The sequence below is a fragment of the Xiphophorus hellerii genome, chromosome 7 (genome assembly GCF_003331165.1).
Source record: "Xiphophorus hellerii strain 12219 chromosome 7, Xiphophorus_hellerii-4.1, whole genome shotgun sequence".
Classification (NCBI taxonomy): domain Eukaryota; kingdom Metazoa; phylum Chordata; class Actinopteri; order Cyprinodontiformes; family Poeciliidae; genus Xiphophorus; species Xiphophorus hellerii.
The window spans coordinates 4,144,730-4,162,609 of NC_045678.1; the positions used below are offsets into that span (position 1 = coordinate 4,144,730).

General features: G+C 43.0%; 1 protein-coding gene across 1 annotated transcript in view; it reads left to right on the forward strand.

The window, feature by feature from the left end:
- The first annotated feature begins 9,516 nt into the window (after positions 1 to 9,516).
- The window catches only part of ndp (norrin cystine knot growth factor NDP), a 32,972-nt gene continuing 24,608 nt past the window's right edge, over positions 9,517 to 17,880 (forward strand). The window contains exon 1 of the mRNA XM_032568708.1: positions 9,517 to 9,877. The gene's annotated coding sequence lies outside the window, so the exon portion shown is untranslated. The remainder of the gene's footprint in view (positions 9,878 to 17,880) is intronic.

Here is a 17,880-nt window from a genome sequence, read left to right on the forward strand (position 1 = left end):
AATGAACAAATGACGCTTCAAAAAGCTCTAAAAGTGAAATAGTTCAAAGCAATAACTTTTAAACCCTAACAGTTTCAGATGATAAATGTCATATGTATTTATATATAAATATGTATGTATGCATACAGACTTGTACCTGTATAGAATCTCCTCCTATGTTGGCTGCTTTTTGCAAATAGCGCTCTATAGAGCCACCTGAAGATGAAGGTCTAAACAGTTTGTGTCCAGGATTGTGAAGTCTTCCTAGATGTTACTTAACCATTCCTTTATCCTACTTTTTACCCATTGGAGAGCTCAAAATATACAGAGTATTATGAGTAAAATCTATTATTATTAGATCTGTTCAAGTCGAGGATGAAGGGAGGGTCAGCCCTGATTGTTCTGTGCAGTCTGGCCTGTCTCGTTCTGTGGATGAGCCAAACCACACAGTCATTTTAGAATGGAAACCGGCCAATACTGAGTCACAGCCCAGTACTTTATTCAACTTAATAAAAGCAATGCCATGTATATTCTTGAAAACCTTTGAAGTGCAGTTAAATAACGCTCCACATTTCATCAGCATCAATACATTACGTTTACTCACCGATGACATTCTCGGTTACTGCGGTCTGCACTTCCTGTTTATTTTGTCCTATCTTGAGTTTCTCCAGGTCAGTTTCAATCTGCTGCTACAATTCAGCTCAAAACGCGAACAAAATGTTGTGCGACATGTCATCTAAAATAGGAATATGTCCTCATCATTTCTGACCTGTCACTTATAGCTACAGCTTCCATGAACACCTCTTGCTCCTGCTGACGATATCTTCATGCAGAGCAGTTTATTAGCAACTGGCAAAGAGTATCAGAAACTTAGAGTACAATGAGATCCTGGCAGTCTGAGAGGCAGCTACTCAGAGATCCAAGCAGGGGAATGACGGCGCTGCGCAGCTGCAAGGAGTCGATCACTACGGGGTGAGCCAGAGCCACTCCCTCAGCAGCTAGTAGTAAACAGCTTACAGCCATGGCTAACCCCGGGTGCCAAGGTAGAAAAGCCTTTCTCCTATAGTCCAAAAGACTTTATTTTCTCCAAAACGCAGCCACAGTATGTCCAAAAGAAAAACATAAGTGCAATCATTTGCGTATTGAGAGTCTACAGAGGCTGATAATCTCCCCACTCAGCTCCTGGATTAATGTTGAAACTAATTTTCTCACTGCATCTTGGATTCATTTTGTCCAGCTGTAGACTGTTAGACTCTGTCCAATCAGAGTCAGATATTGTGTAGTTGGTGCTTTTAATCAGTTTTCAGTAAATCCAAGCCTATGAAACACAAAATGTCACTAAAATCAATCTGTCCTTTTAAAATCTTTCAGAAAATCATAAAAGTGCATCGAATTGTATCGTTTGCCAAATATTGTGATACATATTGTATTGTGTTCAGAATATCATATATCGTATCGTGATATTATTGTATCGCTTCACCCCTAGTAACATACTAGAATACGTGTCCGATTCCTGCTAACTAGTCCAAGTTTTATTCAAAAACTCGTTTTCCGAACTCAGCCATTGTGACTAACATGTGCAACGAAAGTTTGAAGCACAAACACGGATCCAGCCCCCTCCTCTCAGCATGCAATGTGTTGACGTGATTTGTGACTGCTTCCTGTTGTCTCCCTGCGGCTGCTCAACACAAGGCTCAACATGGAGGCTTGCCGCACGGAATCTGCTCTTCCTGCCTCGTCCTTGTTCCACTTTACTGCCGCTCTGGTCAGGATTGCTTCACTGTAAAAACCGATATGCAGGAAACTCAAACATGTCTCTGGAGTGGAGAGGATCTGAGAATATCCTCGCACACACACGCACGTGTGTGCTAACGTGGGCGACGGTGCTCAATGCAAGTCTGATGGAGTCATGGCTAATATATGAAGTCTAAACAGATATGTGAAAACAAGAAGGGTGAAAGTTTCTGTTTGCTGGCAGCGTGCCGTCCTTCTCTCCTGACAACAAGTCTTGAACCTGGAAGGACACGGAAACACATGCATCACAGAGCACCTGCGTTCAGATGTTGTTTTTCCCCCCCCAAACTGATCCTCCAAAGCAGCAGGTTTTCGTTTTCCAGTTCACAGGAAATATGTTTTTAATTCCGTGATTTAGTCCAATTTCTTTCGGTTTACATTTGCAATTAACAAATATTTGAGCTTGCAGGGAACTTTGGAGTCACACCAGACCAGGAACAGCAAACAGCAGCAAGTCTAAATCTACTGTTACATTCTTTCCTATACCTTGCTAGAAAACTGGAAAGTACTGGCTAATAACACCAGGAAATGAAGTAGATTTTGAGAATTACTAAGTGACGTCATATTTTTGTGGTATGTGTGTTTTCCATTCTAAACGGTGCATGTTTATAGGAATCAAGGGTGTGGAATTCATGGTGTTTCTCTGCACCAAATCGGGGAGAATAACTTTCGCCATGTCAGCTGCATTCCCATCAACTATAGAATTAGGCTAATTGAAATTACGAAAATAAACTAAGTTCACGCAGTACATAAAAAGTTGAATGTGTTGAATCCATAACACTACTGTAAAGACACTGACAATTTCCCCAAAGCAGTGCAGTCTAAAGAGCCTGAATAAGACGCTGACGTCTCCTCTTATAGCTAATAGATGATCAGCACTAGCACCATGACCGAATTATGAATTTTACTGCACATTGCCGTGATTTCTAATGATTTATCGCGTGAACAAGCTTATTCACGTGTAATTTCAATTTTGCGCTTCTTACTTAATGGAAACAACGCCATTGCGAAATTCTGTTTTTGTCAGTATTAGCAGAATATTGTAACAGTCATTTTACTGCTTTGTTCCTAGAGTTGAGTGTGTATCACCACAGGGGGCGCCAATTTCCTTTTCTTTTAATCCTGTACGGAGTAAGAACTCGTCGTTTCCATGTTGTTTTACAGAGGAGAAATATCGGTGATGCTGAGGTACAGAGCGGTTCAACTTTTGTTACTTTTCTCATGGATGAGAAAATGTAAGTTCAATGTAAGTTCAGTACCGTGGAGATCCGGCTTTACATGGACAAAGTGAAATAAGGTGAAAGTGTGGATAACCGCGCGTTCTGCTGACTCGGGTTACAGTGGCTAGCCACCGCTGCTAACTCCTCCTCCAACCTCTCACCGCACCGTCACAATGTCGACAAAACTTTGCGCAAATTAGTAATGAAAACGTCGCCACCGTCACAACTCAGGCGCCTGTTGAGTGGTTTTCCGTGGAGGCCGCTCTCCTCCGCAGCGGCTCTTCTACAGAGAAGAAGGCGGCTGCAGTTGACTGTTTCTGGCTGCTGTCCCTCATCCCAGCGATTCCTCTGCGCCTGTGGGCAGCGAGGGAGAATGCTGAACGAAGTCGGCCACTGACGAGGGCATTGGGTACACACGGGGAAACCCTGAGTGGCTCTCGCGATGTTTTGCCTCCAAAATCTCTTTCTCATATTCGTCTCTTATTTTATCTTTGAACCACCACCCCAGGGGCGCTGCTGTCCTTTAGCATGCGGCCCTCTCTGGATGCCTTTAAACGAGTGTTTAAACCATTAAGTCTGTCTCCTCGCCATCTGAGAAGCGCCGTTTCTGTTCGGTACCTGCGCTTGACATTATCCGTGTACTCTGAGCGTTTTGCGCTGCCTCGTGTTTCCTCCTGAACTCTCATTGCCAGACCTGGTACACTCATCAAATGCGAGTTGTCTTTGGCAGACGTCGCTTTACCTGGTCAAGAACACAGAAAGTTATTCTACACCAGCTGTAAATTACAGCTGTGGGACCATTTTTGTCAGATGTTTGGCTCCCAGCGGAGACTATTTTCGAGGCAAGGGCGCTTTTTTTTTTTTTTCTCTGTTACACACCGGTCCAAATAAATCTCCGAAATTATAGCCCACATCCATATTTTCATGTTGCTTAAAATAAAGCTGAAAATCTATCTTCGAAATGAAGACTGAAAGTCCGTCAGTCAGTCTACATCTCAGTCACTGGGAGAAAAAGAGCTTCGTAGCAGACTCTTCAGCACTGATGGAAACTGACAGAGAAATATATTTACAACCTCAAATCAGACAATGTTCAGACGGTTTGAAAATGAGTAATTTGGAAAAATTCTTCATGTATTGACTTTGACTCTAATTTCATTGCAGAGATTATGGAAATATGGCCTTTCATTGGGGTTTCTTGTCATCTTCAATTTATTTGTACCGTCTTGAGTAATTTGGGGGCTGTAATTAAATATGAAATATATTGATATTGTTTTTTAAAAGTTCATTGTGATTCCTTCAGTGTTCGTTTAAAGACGTCAGTCGAGGTCAGGTCGTCAACAAACGGATGAGCAAACTATTTTTCTTAAAAATAAAGGTCAAGGGAAGGATGTTCTTTCTACGTATTGTTTAACAGGAGTCCAAAAAGTCTGAAGCTGTGTGCTCCAAACCTCTGAATAAAATGATCATCCATTTACTAAAGACTGCCATGGTATGGAGTGGCTGAAATACCCTCTGTAAACTCAGTTACAGCTAATACAAAGGGTTCGGATTTTAGAACAAGGGTCATATAAAGGAAAAATTAAAGATTAGGATAAGAAAAATGGAGTGTATAAGCGTTATTTTCCCTTTACTGTGGCACACTGCGCTAAATTAATAATACCTATGTTTCATTTTGTTACCAAAATGTTCTACTGCTGCAGTGTGGCTATGAAAGGCAAGTAAAAGAGTCGTCTTTCCGCGTGAAATTTATGGACGTGAACAATAACATGCAGCTGTTAGGGATGAAACTTTAACATTACCGTTACATAACATCTGTGATCAATATGCTGCTGTAATAAGTATTTGTTGCCAGTGTCAGATTGTCAAAGGTTAATGCAATGCAGCAATCGGTGAGACGGAGATGATACAGGAAACTCGAGTTCGTGAGAACCAAGTACAACCAATCAGATGAAGAGTCTACAAATCGGTGCGTGATTTCAAGCATTAGAAGTTGTCCATCCATCCATCCATCCATTTTCTGTTCACCCTTTGTCCCTAATGGGGTCGGGAGGGGTGCTGGTGCCTATCTCCAGCTACGTTCCGGGCGAGAGGCGGGGTACACCCTGGACAGGTCGCCAGTCTGTCGCAGGGCAACACAGAGACATACAGGACAAACAAACATTCACACACACACTCACACCTAGGGAGAATTTAGAGAGTCATGTTTTTGGACTGTGGGAGGAAGCCGGAGTACCCGGAGAGAACCCACGCATGCACAGGGAGAACATGCAAACTCCATGCAGAAAGACCCCGGCCGGGAATCGAACCCAGGACCTTCTTGCTGCAAGGCAACAGTGCTACCAACTGCGCCACTGTGCAGCCCACAGATTTATTTTATGTGTTTTCACAAATAAAATAAACATTCAATAAATCTAAAACTGTGATTTATTGAATCACTGAACGCGACTAAATTCAACATTTCCAGCACACACAAAAAATGTATTTAAGAGCGAAAAAAAAAAAGAATTTTTATATCTACCTTACAAAGCATTCACATTCACATTCGAGAGAATAATCACTTATGCTTTGTTTACTAGTTGATAGCAACTGAATAAAGTTTTGAATGACAGAAAATACGTTGGTGAGAAAGATTTTTGCATTTTGAAATTGTGAATTCTTACTGCTGGTCATCTTAGCTTCTGTTTATTTCAGTTGTCTCCTTATATTAGAGATATATATTTGTTCTTTTTAATTCTCTATTTGAGCAAGTATAAAAGGGCTAATGTTCCACAGGAATGCCTGAACAATAAAATGTTTACCTCAGGTGTGATTGAGCTGTGGGCTGACCCTGCCCTGCTAATCCCGCTCTGATGAGAAGATGACCCACATCATGTCAGACTCATTCCCAACTCATCTGCTCCTGGTGACGGCAGGATCAGGACGCCTGCAGCCAAGGTGGGGCTGCGCCCAGGCTCGGACGTCCCTCACGAAAGCCACCGACTCAGCCGCTGATGTAACACGGCTGCAATTTGACCATCGGGCCCAAACCATCGGAGCCTCTGGGTATGGCGCGAAACGCTAGGCGACGTATCACTAGACGGGATTTGAACAATTCAGGAAGCAGGGGAGTTTATTATAATCCGTAAAAAAGCAAGCAACCTTTCCACAGCTGTCACAGAACACTAACTTTACGTCTTTTTTTATTGCTGTCCAATTACCGGCTACCGCTATAGTATCTGAAAGTGTTTTTACAAGTTGTCAGAAAGCTGCTTTCCTAGCGGTTCGTCATCTCAGATGGTCCCGAGCATTTTGCTCGATATATCCTCTGGCTTTTCCGCCGCTCTCTACCTCTCACCCCACCCTCCTCCCGTCTTCGCAGATGGGATTCACATTTGGCTTCTTTGGACATTTTCTTAATGTGATATTATGATACAGCATCTGAAGCCATTTACTCCCTGTCACCACCTCTAGTGTGGACCCAAGCTGAGTAAGCTGAGCAGGGGCTGTCAGATTTTGTCCAGGTGAGTTATGGCCATTTAATATGACACTGCCCGCTGTGGTGATCATTTACAATGCCTGAAAGTCTACTCAAAACACAAACTGAGCTTACGTGGGTCTCTTTGTCTCTTTCTCCAGGAGCCTGTTGGTGGTGTATAAGTTTTCACTCCCTCCTGCTGCTGGCCGTAAATCGCCTCTGTTGAAGGTGGGTGTGTGTGTGCTAAAAAGAACAGAAGGTGAAAAATTTGAGGGTCAGCCGAGGTCCTTCAGGTAATTGCACTTCTTAAACTTTTGACCCACTAAGCCCTACTTAGTGTGGAGCAGCTTGCTCCCCTTATTTCCCCCCGAGAGTTTTGACTCCACATACCAGGACATTGTGTGTGTCTACATGTGGGCGTTGTGCTTGATCCAATGACTGTTAGCGTGTGCTGTAACCTCACACATCCAGTGTTATTCTTTTCCACCTCCCTGTTTGGTCAAGTGATGTAAAACACTAGCCTGGTAAAAGCCAGGGCCTAGTTCTTCGCTTCGTACGAAGGGTCTGGGCTCTCGGCTATTGAGAAACTATGTCTTGCTGAAGGCTTGAAAGTTTTAAACTTTACCCAGTTGATAACGATTGCACTTGATGTATGCAATGCGCCTGTTTGACGCTATGAAGCTTACCGGAAAGTTCTTCCACTGTAAACAACCATCCTCCACTAGGAAGAGAGAAGATCCGAGCTGAAAGAGGCGGCTGTTGATGTTAATTTGATATTTGGAGGTGTGGCCAACATGCAGGGTGTGAGCAGTGCGTTGATGTGGATGATTAACAGCGCTAAGACCATCCTCCTGGCTCCTGATTGGATGTTTCTGTTGTATTTCTGCAGATGACTGTAAAACCTCAGCGAGAAGGCAGAGGAGCCTGTTTATATGTCTCATACTATACTGTCACAACATGGTGACAGTTTTAAAAAATGTGTTAAAAGTTATAAAAGTTACATACTCCAGCTTTAAAGTCAGCTTACCATTTCATTACACATATAGACTTTTTTTCCCACAAATACCATAAAACCCCTTTAATTTTTAGTCCTAGTCATCCTCTGGCGACAGGCCCAGTCCACGCCTGGTCTTATGTATCCCACACTTAAGGTTTTTGGCCGACTCGGACTCTTCCAGCAGTGCAGAGTCTTCCTGATGAGAAAGGACTGTCAGGCTTGATCTTTATGCCGTTGGTGAAAATGGTCCCTAAACTGCGGCGCAGCAAGCGGGACGACTGATGAAATGCAGTGTAGCGCGATGATTTGGCAGCAGCCAAGCACACAGTCTCACAGAGGGTATGACTTTCAGAGTTTTATTAGCTTTCCATTGATCGTAGTCAGTCTATTTTACATTGCGGGCTGTTTTTATATTGAGTTTTGTAAGAGTGATTAATGTAGACGTTACCATTTAGATCCGACTGGAGGCCCCGTTGCGATTGTTGCCATGTTCTCCTAACATGCAGCCATCCGACTGTCATGTAATCGGACGGTTTACGAGGGAGGATAAGTGAAATGTCCTCTGGGTGGATCTGTTACTTGTGCAGCTAACTTGGCTGTTTGTCTGACTGATGCTTAGTGTTTAGTCCTAATATTAAACTTCTGCCTTCTGGTACCTCTGTGTGGTGCACAAAGGTATCGTATCATTTATCATTTATTGTGATAAATGATAAATGATAATGAAAAATGCAAATCATAAGATTTGCATTTTTCGTTACAACAATAAATTCCAAATAATGATGTTTACATCCACCTAAAACTGTTTATATTGTCAGGATTATTACGGTAATTTTAGAAATTTTCTCCACTTTTTCTTTTCTTTTTTTTTTTTGCATGGTCGTTCTCATCGCCAAATACACGTGATTTGTATTTGAGTTCCTGTGTGAACCACAAACAACCACATGCGCAGCAGAGGACGCAGTAACGTCACACATAGCGACATGAATGGTAAGAGTGGAGCACATCTTTTGATTTTAAGGTTGCTGTGCAGCACATTAACAACTTAATCCTCACCACCGTTCACCGTAGTTGTTTTTCTTCTCGCTTCGCGTTTCAGGACGCAGAATAGTGACTTTGGTGGGGTGTCAATGACGTTCAGGTCGGATGAATGCGACCTGGCCGTACAGACTCGGGTCACATTTGAAAAGATCAGATAGGTACCAGATTTAGGTCAAAATTGGATCTGTGTTGTCATGAAAAAATCAGATACAGGGAACATAAAGGCAAAAAAAAAAGTCAGATTTGGGTCACTTCAGGCTACAGCGTGAACGTAGCCTATCACTTCTATGTCGTGCAGTCACAACGATGCAGTTACCAAAAAGAGTAGCAATAAATAGTTCTTCTTTTCACTCTTATAGTTATCATGATACAAGGTCTTCCCCAGAAAACCTGCTAAGAAATACTAGGACAGTTTTTGTGTGAAAAAAATGTTAAAAGTTACAAAAATTTGGAAGTGCACGAGCAGGCATCGTAATTTGGAAATAATAGCGTTTGAAGCCAATGGGGAGATGCAGGGACGTCACAATTGGTGTGTCAACTATAAACCTAGCTTAATCTGTCTTTACTGTCACTGTTACTGGTGTAAAAAAAATCCATATTTAAAATAAACAAATGACTTTTAACCTGTTGGGAGGGGGCAGGTAAAGCGTGGTGGCCCACCAGGGTTATAATATACTGGGGAAAATCCTGCAATAATACCACAAAATATCGTGATAAAACTTTAAGACCATATCGTCCATTCCTATTAAAAGATTACGTCAAGTGAAGATTCTCCACTTTGTCTGTTGAGGAAAGGGACTGTGGAGGCTGTATAAACTGGAAGGCCACACGGGCTTTCAAATAAACTGAATTCGCTTACAGTTTTATAACCCCTACCTCATAAAACTGGCTTCAGCTTTTGGTCAATCCTCCTTCCCCCCACTCCCTCCCAATAGGGGCGAGTGGGGCCGTCCAGGCCTGGAATTCCCATTTGCTGCTGTGGAGCGTGTCGGTGTGTCAGCTGTTGTGTTTGTGAGGTGGACAGCCGGGGGGTTTGGGGACTGGGGGGCGTTAGGATAGAGGAAAAGAAAGGGCGTATAATATATGATTGCTGTGTCACGATCCACATGTGACGGGCGTCCTCACGGCCAGAGCATCCAGCCTCGCTGCCTCCCTCTCTCCCTCCCTCCGCCGATCTCCCCGTCAGAGATGAAACGGGGGAGCGTGTGACTGTGGGACAGAGGAGAGGCGGAGGAAGGAGGTGAGAGGGAGACAGAGGGAGGAGAGAGTAACACTCAGACAATCCCCTGCGTGTTAGAGAGAGGTAGAAACAAGAGGAGCTGGCCGGGAAACAATAGTAGAACAAATCCAGTCTTGCTTGCAAGATCTCTGCCTCTCAGCTGACTGCGACTGAAGGTAAGACCACCGGGACCTGATCATCTCACTTACAGCTCGTCCTCTAGAGACTCATATCATCTCTTAGATGTCTGCATGGCTGCAAATGCAACAGTTTGAAGGACGACTCTGCTTACTTTCCCCTCTCTCATTCCAAAGCTCAGGTGCACATTTGTCTTTAGTTTACGGCATTTTCTGCTCTGCATGGATCTATAATCTGATTGATGTGCTTAAGCAGGAAACATGTTTGCATTGGCACTGATGGATTTGCTAATCAAGTACTGACAGGCAAGCTAGAAGGGCAGGCGAGCTCATGTGGAGTGTGTGTGTGCGTGTGTGTGTCGGCGTGCGCACCCCCGCACGCATCTGGACGTACATGGTGTGTGTACGTCTATGTGTTTTACAGATCTGTTATGTCCTTGACTGTGATTGACTTGGCCTGTTGTTTTGGACCTGGAGGCTGCTGACTTATGGCAGTATGAGACGCTGACAGACGTAGCAGACTCTGCGGTAGGTAGGCAGGAGGAGAGGGCTACCACTTCCACTTGACCGTGTCGGAAAGGGAGAAGGTGTTTGGATGAAAAATGAAGTGACCGTAAAAGATCGGCGAATCGCGAAAGACAACTCAGGCAAAGGGAATGGGGGGGGGGAAGGAAAGGTTGGCAAAGTCGGAGAAGGATGCAATAAATAGGAGAAACAGAATGAAACCGAGATGTGTGAGAGAGGTTAGAGAGAATGACGGCCAGACGGACCCAAGAGGCGAGCCAAAGAGATAGAGTGATGCAAGCATCCCTTTCCAACTTCCGGTGACACCAGATGAGAAACAGTTTTGCGGAGTCTGAAAAAAAGGATTTTAGAATCCTGGCCTTCGACTTCCAATCGCTTTAAAACCGTTTGGAGATGGGAAACGTGACCGAAGCGAGTAGGAGGTGTGTTTGAGACGGAGCGGCCAGGTGCGGAGAGACGGTAACTATCCGGCAAGAGGAGCAGCGCAGTTTTAGTTTTCATCTCTGAGTTCTCATGTTTCATACTCTCGCAGATTCACGGAAACACAGACACACACACACACACTCTCTTTCTCCTCTCCCTGAGGCCCACTGTGAGTCTATTTATTTAGACAACGGTGAAGATTCAATATTCTTTTCACAACGGCCCACCACTGTGGAAATGTGCTTCTGACAAATGGTTGTTGTGCATTAACCTCTAAAGGTACCCCAGTGCCACCATGGCTGATCTACTGCAGCTGGAGAACCCGGGTCCGATCCGGTAAAACTAAAAGACCCAGCTCCACTTTGCATTCGCTTCACCTCAGGCTTGTAACCAGGAGAGGTTTGATCTGGTTCAAGCACTGCAGTCACTTTTTTTCTTCTATCTGAAGAGCAGTTACATGTTCAGGTAGAAATGGGTCAGCATGAGATTCTCACAACCTCCAGTAAATATTTAACAATCTTTTATTGTGCTAGCACAATAAATTATATTTATAGATAAAATAGATTTATTTGATTTTATCTAACAGAAAATGTCTGTTATTCTTACTGCTGCTAAAACAGGATATTGATTATTAGGAAAATCCTGGTATCTGTTATTCTACTGTTGATAAATTTAAAAATTTAAAAAGGTACTCAAGGCATAAGTAATGATAATGACTGAAACCAGAAGAAAGTTTGACTTTCTTTTGTTTTAAAAAAGTGGAAAGTGGTGGAACATATAAGAAAAGACTGAAAAGGTAGCATGTTTTGAAAGTCACGGTTAGTGTCAGTCAGACTATCTGCTCTGGTAGCCAGTCAGTGGTGGGCTAGCATGCTGCTCCTAGCTTACTCACCACAATTTTCAACGCAGTTTTACGTTAAGTTTTACGTTAAAACTTAACGTAAAACCTGTTAAGTTTTACGTTAACAAGCGAGATCTTTGGAACTAATTTAGTTTCCATTCCTTGACTTACCAAACAGCCAATGTTGTCTTTCATTTAAGGAAGGTAAATTAGCAAATGTTTCTGTGCGGAAACATTTGAGGGAAGTTCTAATAGCTGCTGCTGGAGAAAAATGCTGCTGGAGAAAAATGCGGTCAGTACAATGCCTTTTCACAATTTCAGTTTTTGTGGATTCACCTATTCACCTATCGCTCAAATATAAGACAGAAAGTGCATTTTGGGAAGCTGAAATGACATGGCGCAATGGTTCCATTGCGCCCATTGGTTCAATTGCGCAATGGAACCAATTGGCTGCTTTGCTGTTTGCAAAGCATCCCATCCAGGAGCGCCATTTATTTTTCTTGGCAGTGATTGGCTAAAACACATGAGAGAGATAAGGAAGACTGTTCATTTTAGCTTCTGCGGTACTGCTAAGAACATTTCCACTGTGACATTAATACATATATTAGGGTATACTTAGCACTTAAACTATTAAAATAGGCAGTTATAAGGGTTCTTATAACTCAAGTATTCGTGGATTTTAGGTATTTGCGGGTGGCTGTACAGAGAGAACGCCACTGTACAACTTTCTCTCTGGTATCTAAATATTAGTTGGATATCTTCATAGAACATTCAAAACAGCCATGTGTCAAAAGAGAAATCTTTATTTAAAAACCCTTAAAAAGCAACCTACTGACCTAAGAAATGACTTCATCAAAAAGGAATATTCCCCCTATGCTGTCAGTCATTCTTTATCTACCGTCACTGAACCGTCATGAAGTCACATTTAATAATAGCTTTGCTGACTTTGAGACTGTTAATAATAAATCGCCAACTATGTCTAAATTAAATATTCAAAATGTCAAGATGTCTGTTTTATTTACGTCTACAAATGACAACATACTGTAGTTCGATATTTAAAATGGAGTAAAAAATATATGTTTTAAATTGTACTTTGAATCCATGAAAGTAGTATTCAAACCCACACTACAAAAAGGCAAAATCTTACCAAGTGTTTTGGGTCTAGTTTCTAGTGATAATATCTCAGTACACTTGAAATAAAACTAAATTAACTTATGAGTAAATTTTCAGAAAGATGTAGGAGCTTGTTTTAAGTCAGCAATTCCTTAATATTTAACACAAATATTAATATTAAAAAAAAGTCTGAGTTCCACTGGGAGGTAATTTCACTTATAACGAGACATTTTCCAATTGTTTTTAGAGAAATAGACCACCTCTGCCCCCATATTGATGAGTTGAGTTTTTGTTCTAGAAAATATAAGGTTGAGTTAAAAACTTGTCATCTCTCCTCAGGCCTAAAGCTTCACCTTTGCTTGCAGAAACAAGTGAGGGAAGGTTTCCCAATATGCCGCGTAACTTCGTTCCAGCTGATCAATTTGGCACCTCAATAAAACGACTTTAACAATCTCCCATGAGCAATGTTTTAAACACACCTTTATACCGTAAACCAACCCTTACCGTGTGGTGCGTACGATAAACCATTAGGACAACGCGTTTACAGCAAAGCATCTGCACCACAAGCGGTCCCCCCCCCTATTCTCCTGCCGCCGCTTCAGCGGCGTCTCTGGGGAGAGACAGAAATCTGCAAATGCTCATGCAAACGTGTCCTCTGTGTCACCAAAGTTTCTGAGAAGCCTTAAGTGCAAAGCTAACACAAGCTGAGCCCTGTCTCACATGGCTGCCTGTCATTGGTTGAAGCGCGCGCTCAAATCCACACTGTTTGTCTTATCTTTACAGAAGGGGATATATTTAGTGAGGAGCTTAGCTTTTAGGAGGTTGGCGCGTGGAGAGGGTGAGGGTGTGTGTGTATGTGTGAGAGAGAGGAAGTATAGAAGCGTGTGTGTGTGTGTGTTGGCGTCAGTAGACAGTGGAAGAGCTTGGCACGCCGCATGCCAAACTGTGTGTGTGTTTTTGTGCATACACTGTGTGTGTTTGGAGGACAGGTCTCTACACCCTCCATCCTCACGCTCCCCCCGCCTCAACCCGCTGCACTGCAGTCAGGAATCTGCCCTTTAGTTTATTAAAAGCTGGTGAAACAATGGAGGGGGTGAGGCTGGGGATGAGGGCAGGTGGGGAGGTGAGGAGAAAATCATGACGTAAACTCTGGGCGCTCCAGCCAATGGGAGACGAGCGATGTGGCAGAGATGAAAGGGAGACATGGAGGGGCTCCGGAACGTAGCACTCTCCCTAATCTACCTGCAACTTCACTCTGACTTCATCTTCTTCTTCATCTTCCAGTGCCCTTTCACACACCTGTTTTCTCAGCCTGATTGCAGGGGCTCCATAACTGAGCCCCTCCAACCCCACCCCTGCCACAGACAGGCCTGTCCCTGGGCACCAGCCACAGCTGCCGGCTGACCTAACGAGATGAAGGCGCGGATCCGTCGGAAGGTCTAGCTCCTCCACCAGGTCACTGGCATCTGAGTGGAGTTCGCTGCACAATAGTACGCTACCCTTCCCATAAGCCAGGTGGGCAGAGGATATTTATACTAGCATCCCACCGGGGAAAACAACACATTTCACAGGAATGTAGAAACTTTACACAACATATGACTTGCACGGTTAGGAGGCGTGATGGTACTCTTGACTGATCTACTGCTTGAGTCTTCATTAACGTAAAGACATCAGAACAGTGATGAATATTCACAGTGAGCATGATAATCAGATGAAATCATTAACTCCTCATACTTGTTGTCTGCTGGCTGAGCCGTCTCAGCATCTTGTTCTGGCTGGTGGTTGGGAGGAGGGAAGAGTTTCCTGATGCAGATGACTTGAGAATGTAGGAAACACCCTGGACTCGCCAGTTAACCTAACAAGACTTCAGTGGCCTGGTGAAAACCAGCCTGTTCTTCTATGGTTTGCTATTGACAAGCTATTGCTTCCTGGTGCCATGGATTCTGTTTAATTTTACATTTTACCCAGTCATTAACTTTTGGCGGCGACATATGTAGCGCAAATTTGACGCTATGAAGCCAACCAGAAATGGTCTGCGTTGTAAACAGACATCCTCCACTGAGAAGAGAGAAGTGCTGAGTCGAACCATGTGGCTTTTGATGTTAATTCAATGTTTGGAAGTGTGGCCAACACAGACTGAACACCTTTCTTCACTTCCTCCTCTGCCATTGCTAAAACTATAGCCAGACCATAATTCTAAAACAGTGCAGAAAACCATCGTCATTGTTCACAGCTTCTCTTTCTGTTCCCTGATTGGCCCAACTGATTGGCCTGATTGAGTCAGTGCTCTGGGTCCGGTTTCTACCTAGAGCTGCTGCTGCTCCACATCGAGAGGTGCTAGTTGAGATGGCTCAGGTAAAAGGTTAGAATGGACGCCTACTTGGTGATGTGTACCAGGAGGAGACCCAGAGGAAGACCCAGGACATGCTGGAAGGACTATGTTTCTGGGAACACCTGGGGATTTCCCTAAAGGAGCTGCCCCAAGTAGCAGGAGAGAAGAAAATCTGGGTCTCTCTGCTTAGGCTGCTGCCTCCATGACCCGACCTCAGATTAAACAGAAGATAACAGATGGATGGATAATTGGAAACTCATGGAACATAACCCTCAGTTGGTGATGCCGAGTTATTGATGGGGATGCACTCGGGACTGCAATAGCTCATTTTTCCTCAAAGGGGAGCTATTATTCAAAATTTACTTTCTGCACATTTTTGTATTTCCATTCAGGTCTCTCCTGCAGTCCAAATGCAATAAACCCCCCAAGCATCCAGTCGTTCTCTGGCAGTAAGTTAAAGTGGCAGTTTTATATGTTTTCCAACCACATAGTGCCATTTTATAGCACAATCGAGTAACTATGTTACCTTTGGTTGTTATAAAAACGCTATATATATCAAATATGACTTAAAATAAAGTGTACTTCTTAATTTAACGTCTTGAAATTGGGCCTCTGTCTCTTTAAAAACTCCTGCTCTTTCTGAAACTCTGCCTTCAGGAAGTCATCACAACATGGCTCCTCTATACGCCTTTTAACAACGTTTTCACTAGCGTTGCTCTGAGAAGTAGCTCGTATACACTGCAGATGTGTAGTTCCACCAGCTAATTGCTACTGGCTAGTCTGAAGGAGCTGACTGGAGGGATTGTGGGGAAGGGGAGCTCTGTGACGTAGCAACTGAGAAGTTTAGAAACTGCAGCTCAGAGGAGGAGCTTCGCCTTCAAAGGCGGAGCTAAGTTCACCCAGGTGTTCTGCACTGCATTAGTGGTTGCCACGGGAAATTAAAGGATTTCTCAAACGCACTGAACAGGGCTGGTGTGAACGCAGCCTTAGTTTTTTCTAGAGAATTGAAAAATATTTTAAGAAATATTTCCCAAAATTACTAAATCTTTTTTTTAAAAAAAGATTTCTATAAAAGTAACCATCTATCAATTTATTTCCATCTCTCAGTTATTGACAAAGTAACTAACTACGTTAAACTTCTCGGTGCTTTCTTTCTCGTCTTACGGCTAAACCAGGGGTCGGCAACCCAACGTGTTGAAAGAGCCATTTTGGATCAAAAAAACAAAAAACAAATCTGTCTGGAGCCGCAAAAAAATTAAAAGTCTTATATAAGATTTATAATGAAGACAAAACAAGCTTTAAGTGTTTATATTAGCTATATTAGCCTCTAAACAGTGGAAACGTGTTCTGATTTCTTCCAGAAGTAAGATTAGTGACATAACTCGACAATTATTACAATACCTAAGAACAAACTGTTAAATCCACACAGATACAGGGGCAGACAGACACATTCATCCACCAGTGTACCGTGGGTGAGAGTGGGAGTCCTTTTTCCCACCGTCGCTTCGAAGGACAGCACATCAACCTTCCTCAGAAATTAAGCTGGGACTCAACTTCTCATAACTCTCCAAATCCTAAAGGCTTTCCCAGCAGGGGGACATTATGTAAAGACGGGCCTCGTTATGCTTATGCAGTATCGGTTCTTTTATGTGAGCTGAGCCTTTCATAAATCATCTGCCCCTCAGCAAGGCCCCTGAAGTCGAACCTACGTAACAGAGATGGAAGTTGCTTAACGAGATTTGATCCACGCAAGATGATATTACTTTTAATGAGCAGTTAATGCAGACCCAGATATTGGTCTAAAGTTTCATAAACTGGATGCAGTTGAATCATTTAGTGTGCCTCTGGTCTGGTCCCACGGCCTCTGCGCGCTTAATTAGCTCTGGGGTAGCGTGAACGCCATATTGGTCGATTAAAGCTGAGATGTCTTTGGATTATAGGGCTGTTGCGCCAAATTGTTGAAGTTATTGCTTTGAAGGTCGAGATTTGTGGTAAAGGAGAGATTGGACTGATAGTCATCGAAGTCACAACACAAGTAAGATGGAGGTCAACGGCAGGATCCACACTTTCCAATGCAGCTCTGTTAAGTTTGGACTTTTTACATATGTCGTATATGAATAACAATAGTACAGTTACTCTTACAAGTCTTTTGGTGTATGTTTGTATCAGGTTTGCTCACCTGGAGATGAACATGCTAGCTTATTGTTCTTAGCTAAACACCTGGAATTTGATCAGATTGATGAGAGAAGTGTTTAGACCTTTCCCCAGATTTTATCCGGAAGCTTTGACTGTTTAATTTCATTTATTTGGTAGGATCAAACCACATTAACTAACATTTTTTGCAGAATTAGCCAAAAGGCTATTTTCCATCTGTTGTCCTTGGTAATTTGTCTAGCTAAAAACAAAGGTTATACCAACAAGGTTAAAAGGACTTAGATACTGTCAAGCTTTCATCTCACAGAGCCCTCCTCCCTCGCGACTGCCTCACTCAGCTCCTTCAGACTAGCCAGCAGCAATTAGCAAACATCTGGTTGTAGCTGTGCATGTGCCAAGCTCATTAGAGGAGCTACTACTTAGTGCAATGCTGGTGAAAGTGTTGTAAAATTATTAATAGAGGAGCCTTGTTATGAGGACTTCTTGTAGGCGGAGCTTCAGAAAGAGCAGGAACTTCTTAAAGAGACAGAGGCCCAATTTCAAGGCATTAAATTAGGAAGTATATTTTCTTTTAAGATATGTTTTATATATGCAGCAGTTTTATAACAACTGAAAGTAACATACTTGAAGGTGCTATAAAATTGCACTAATTGG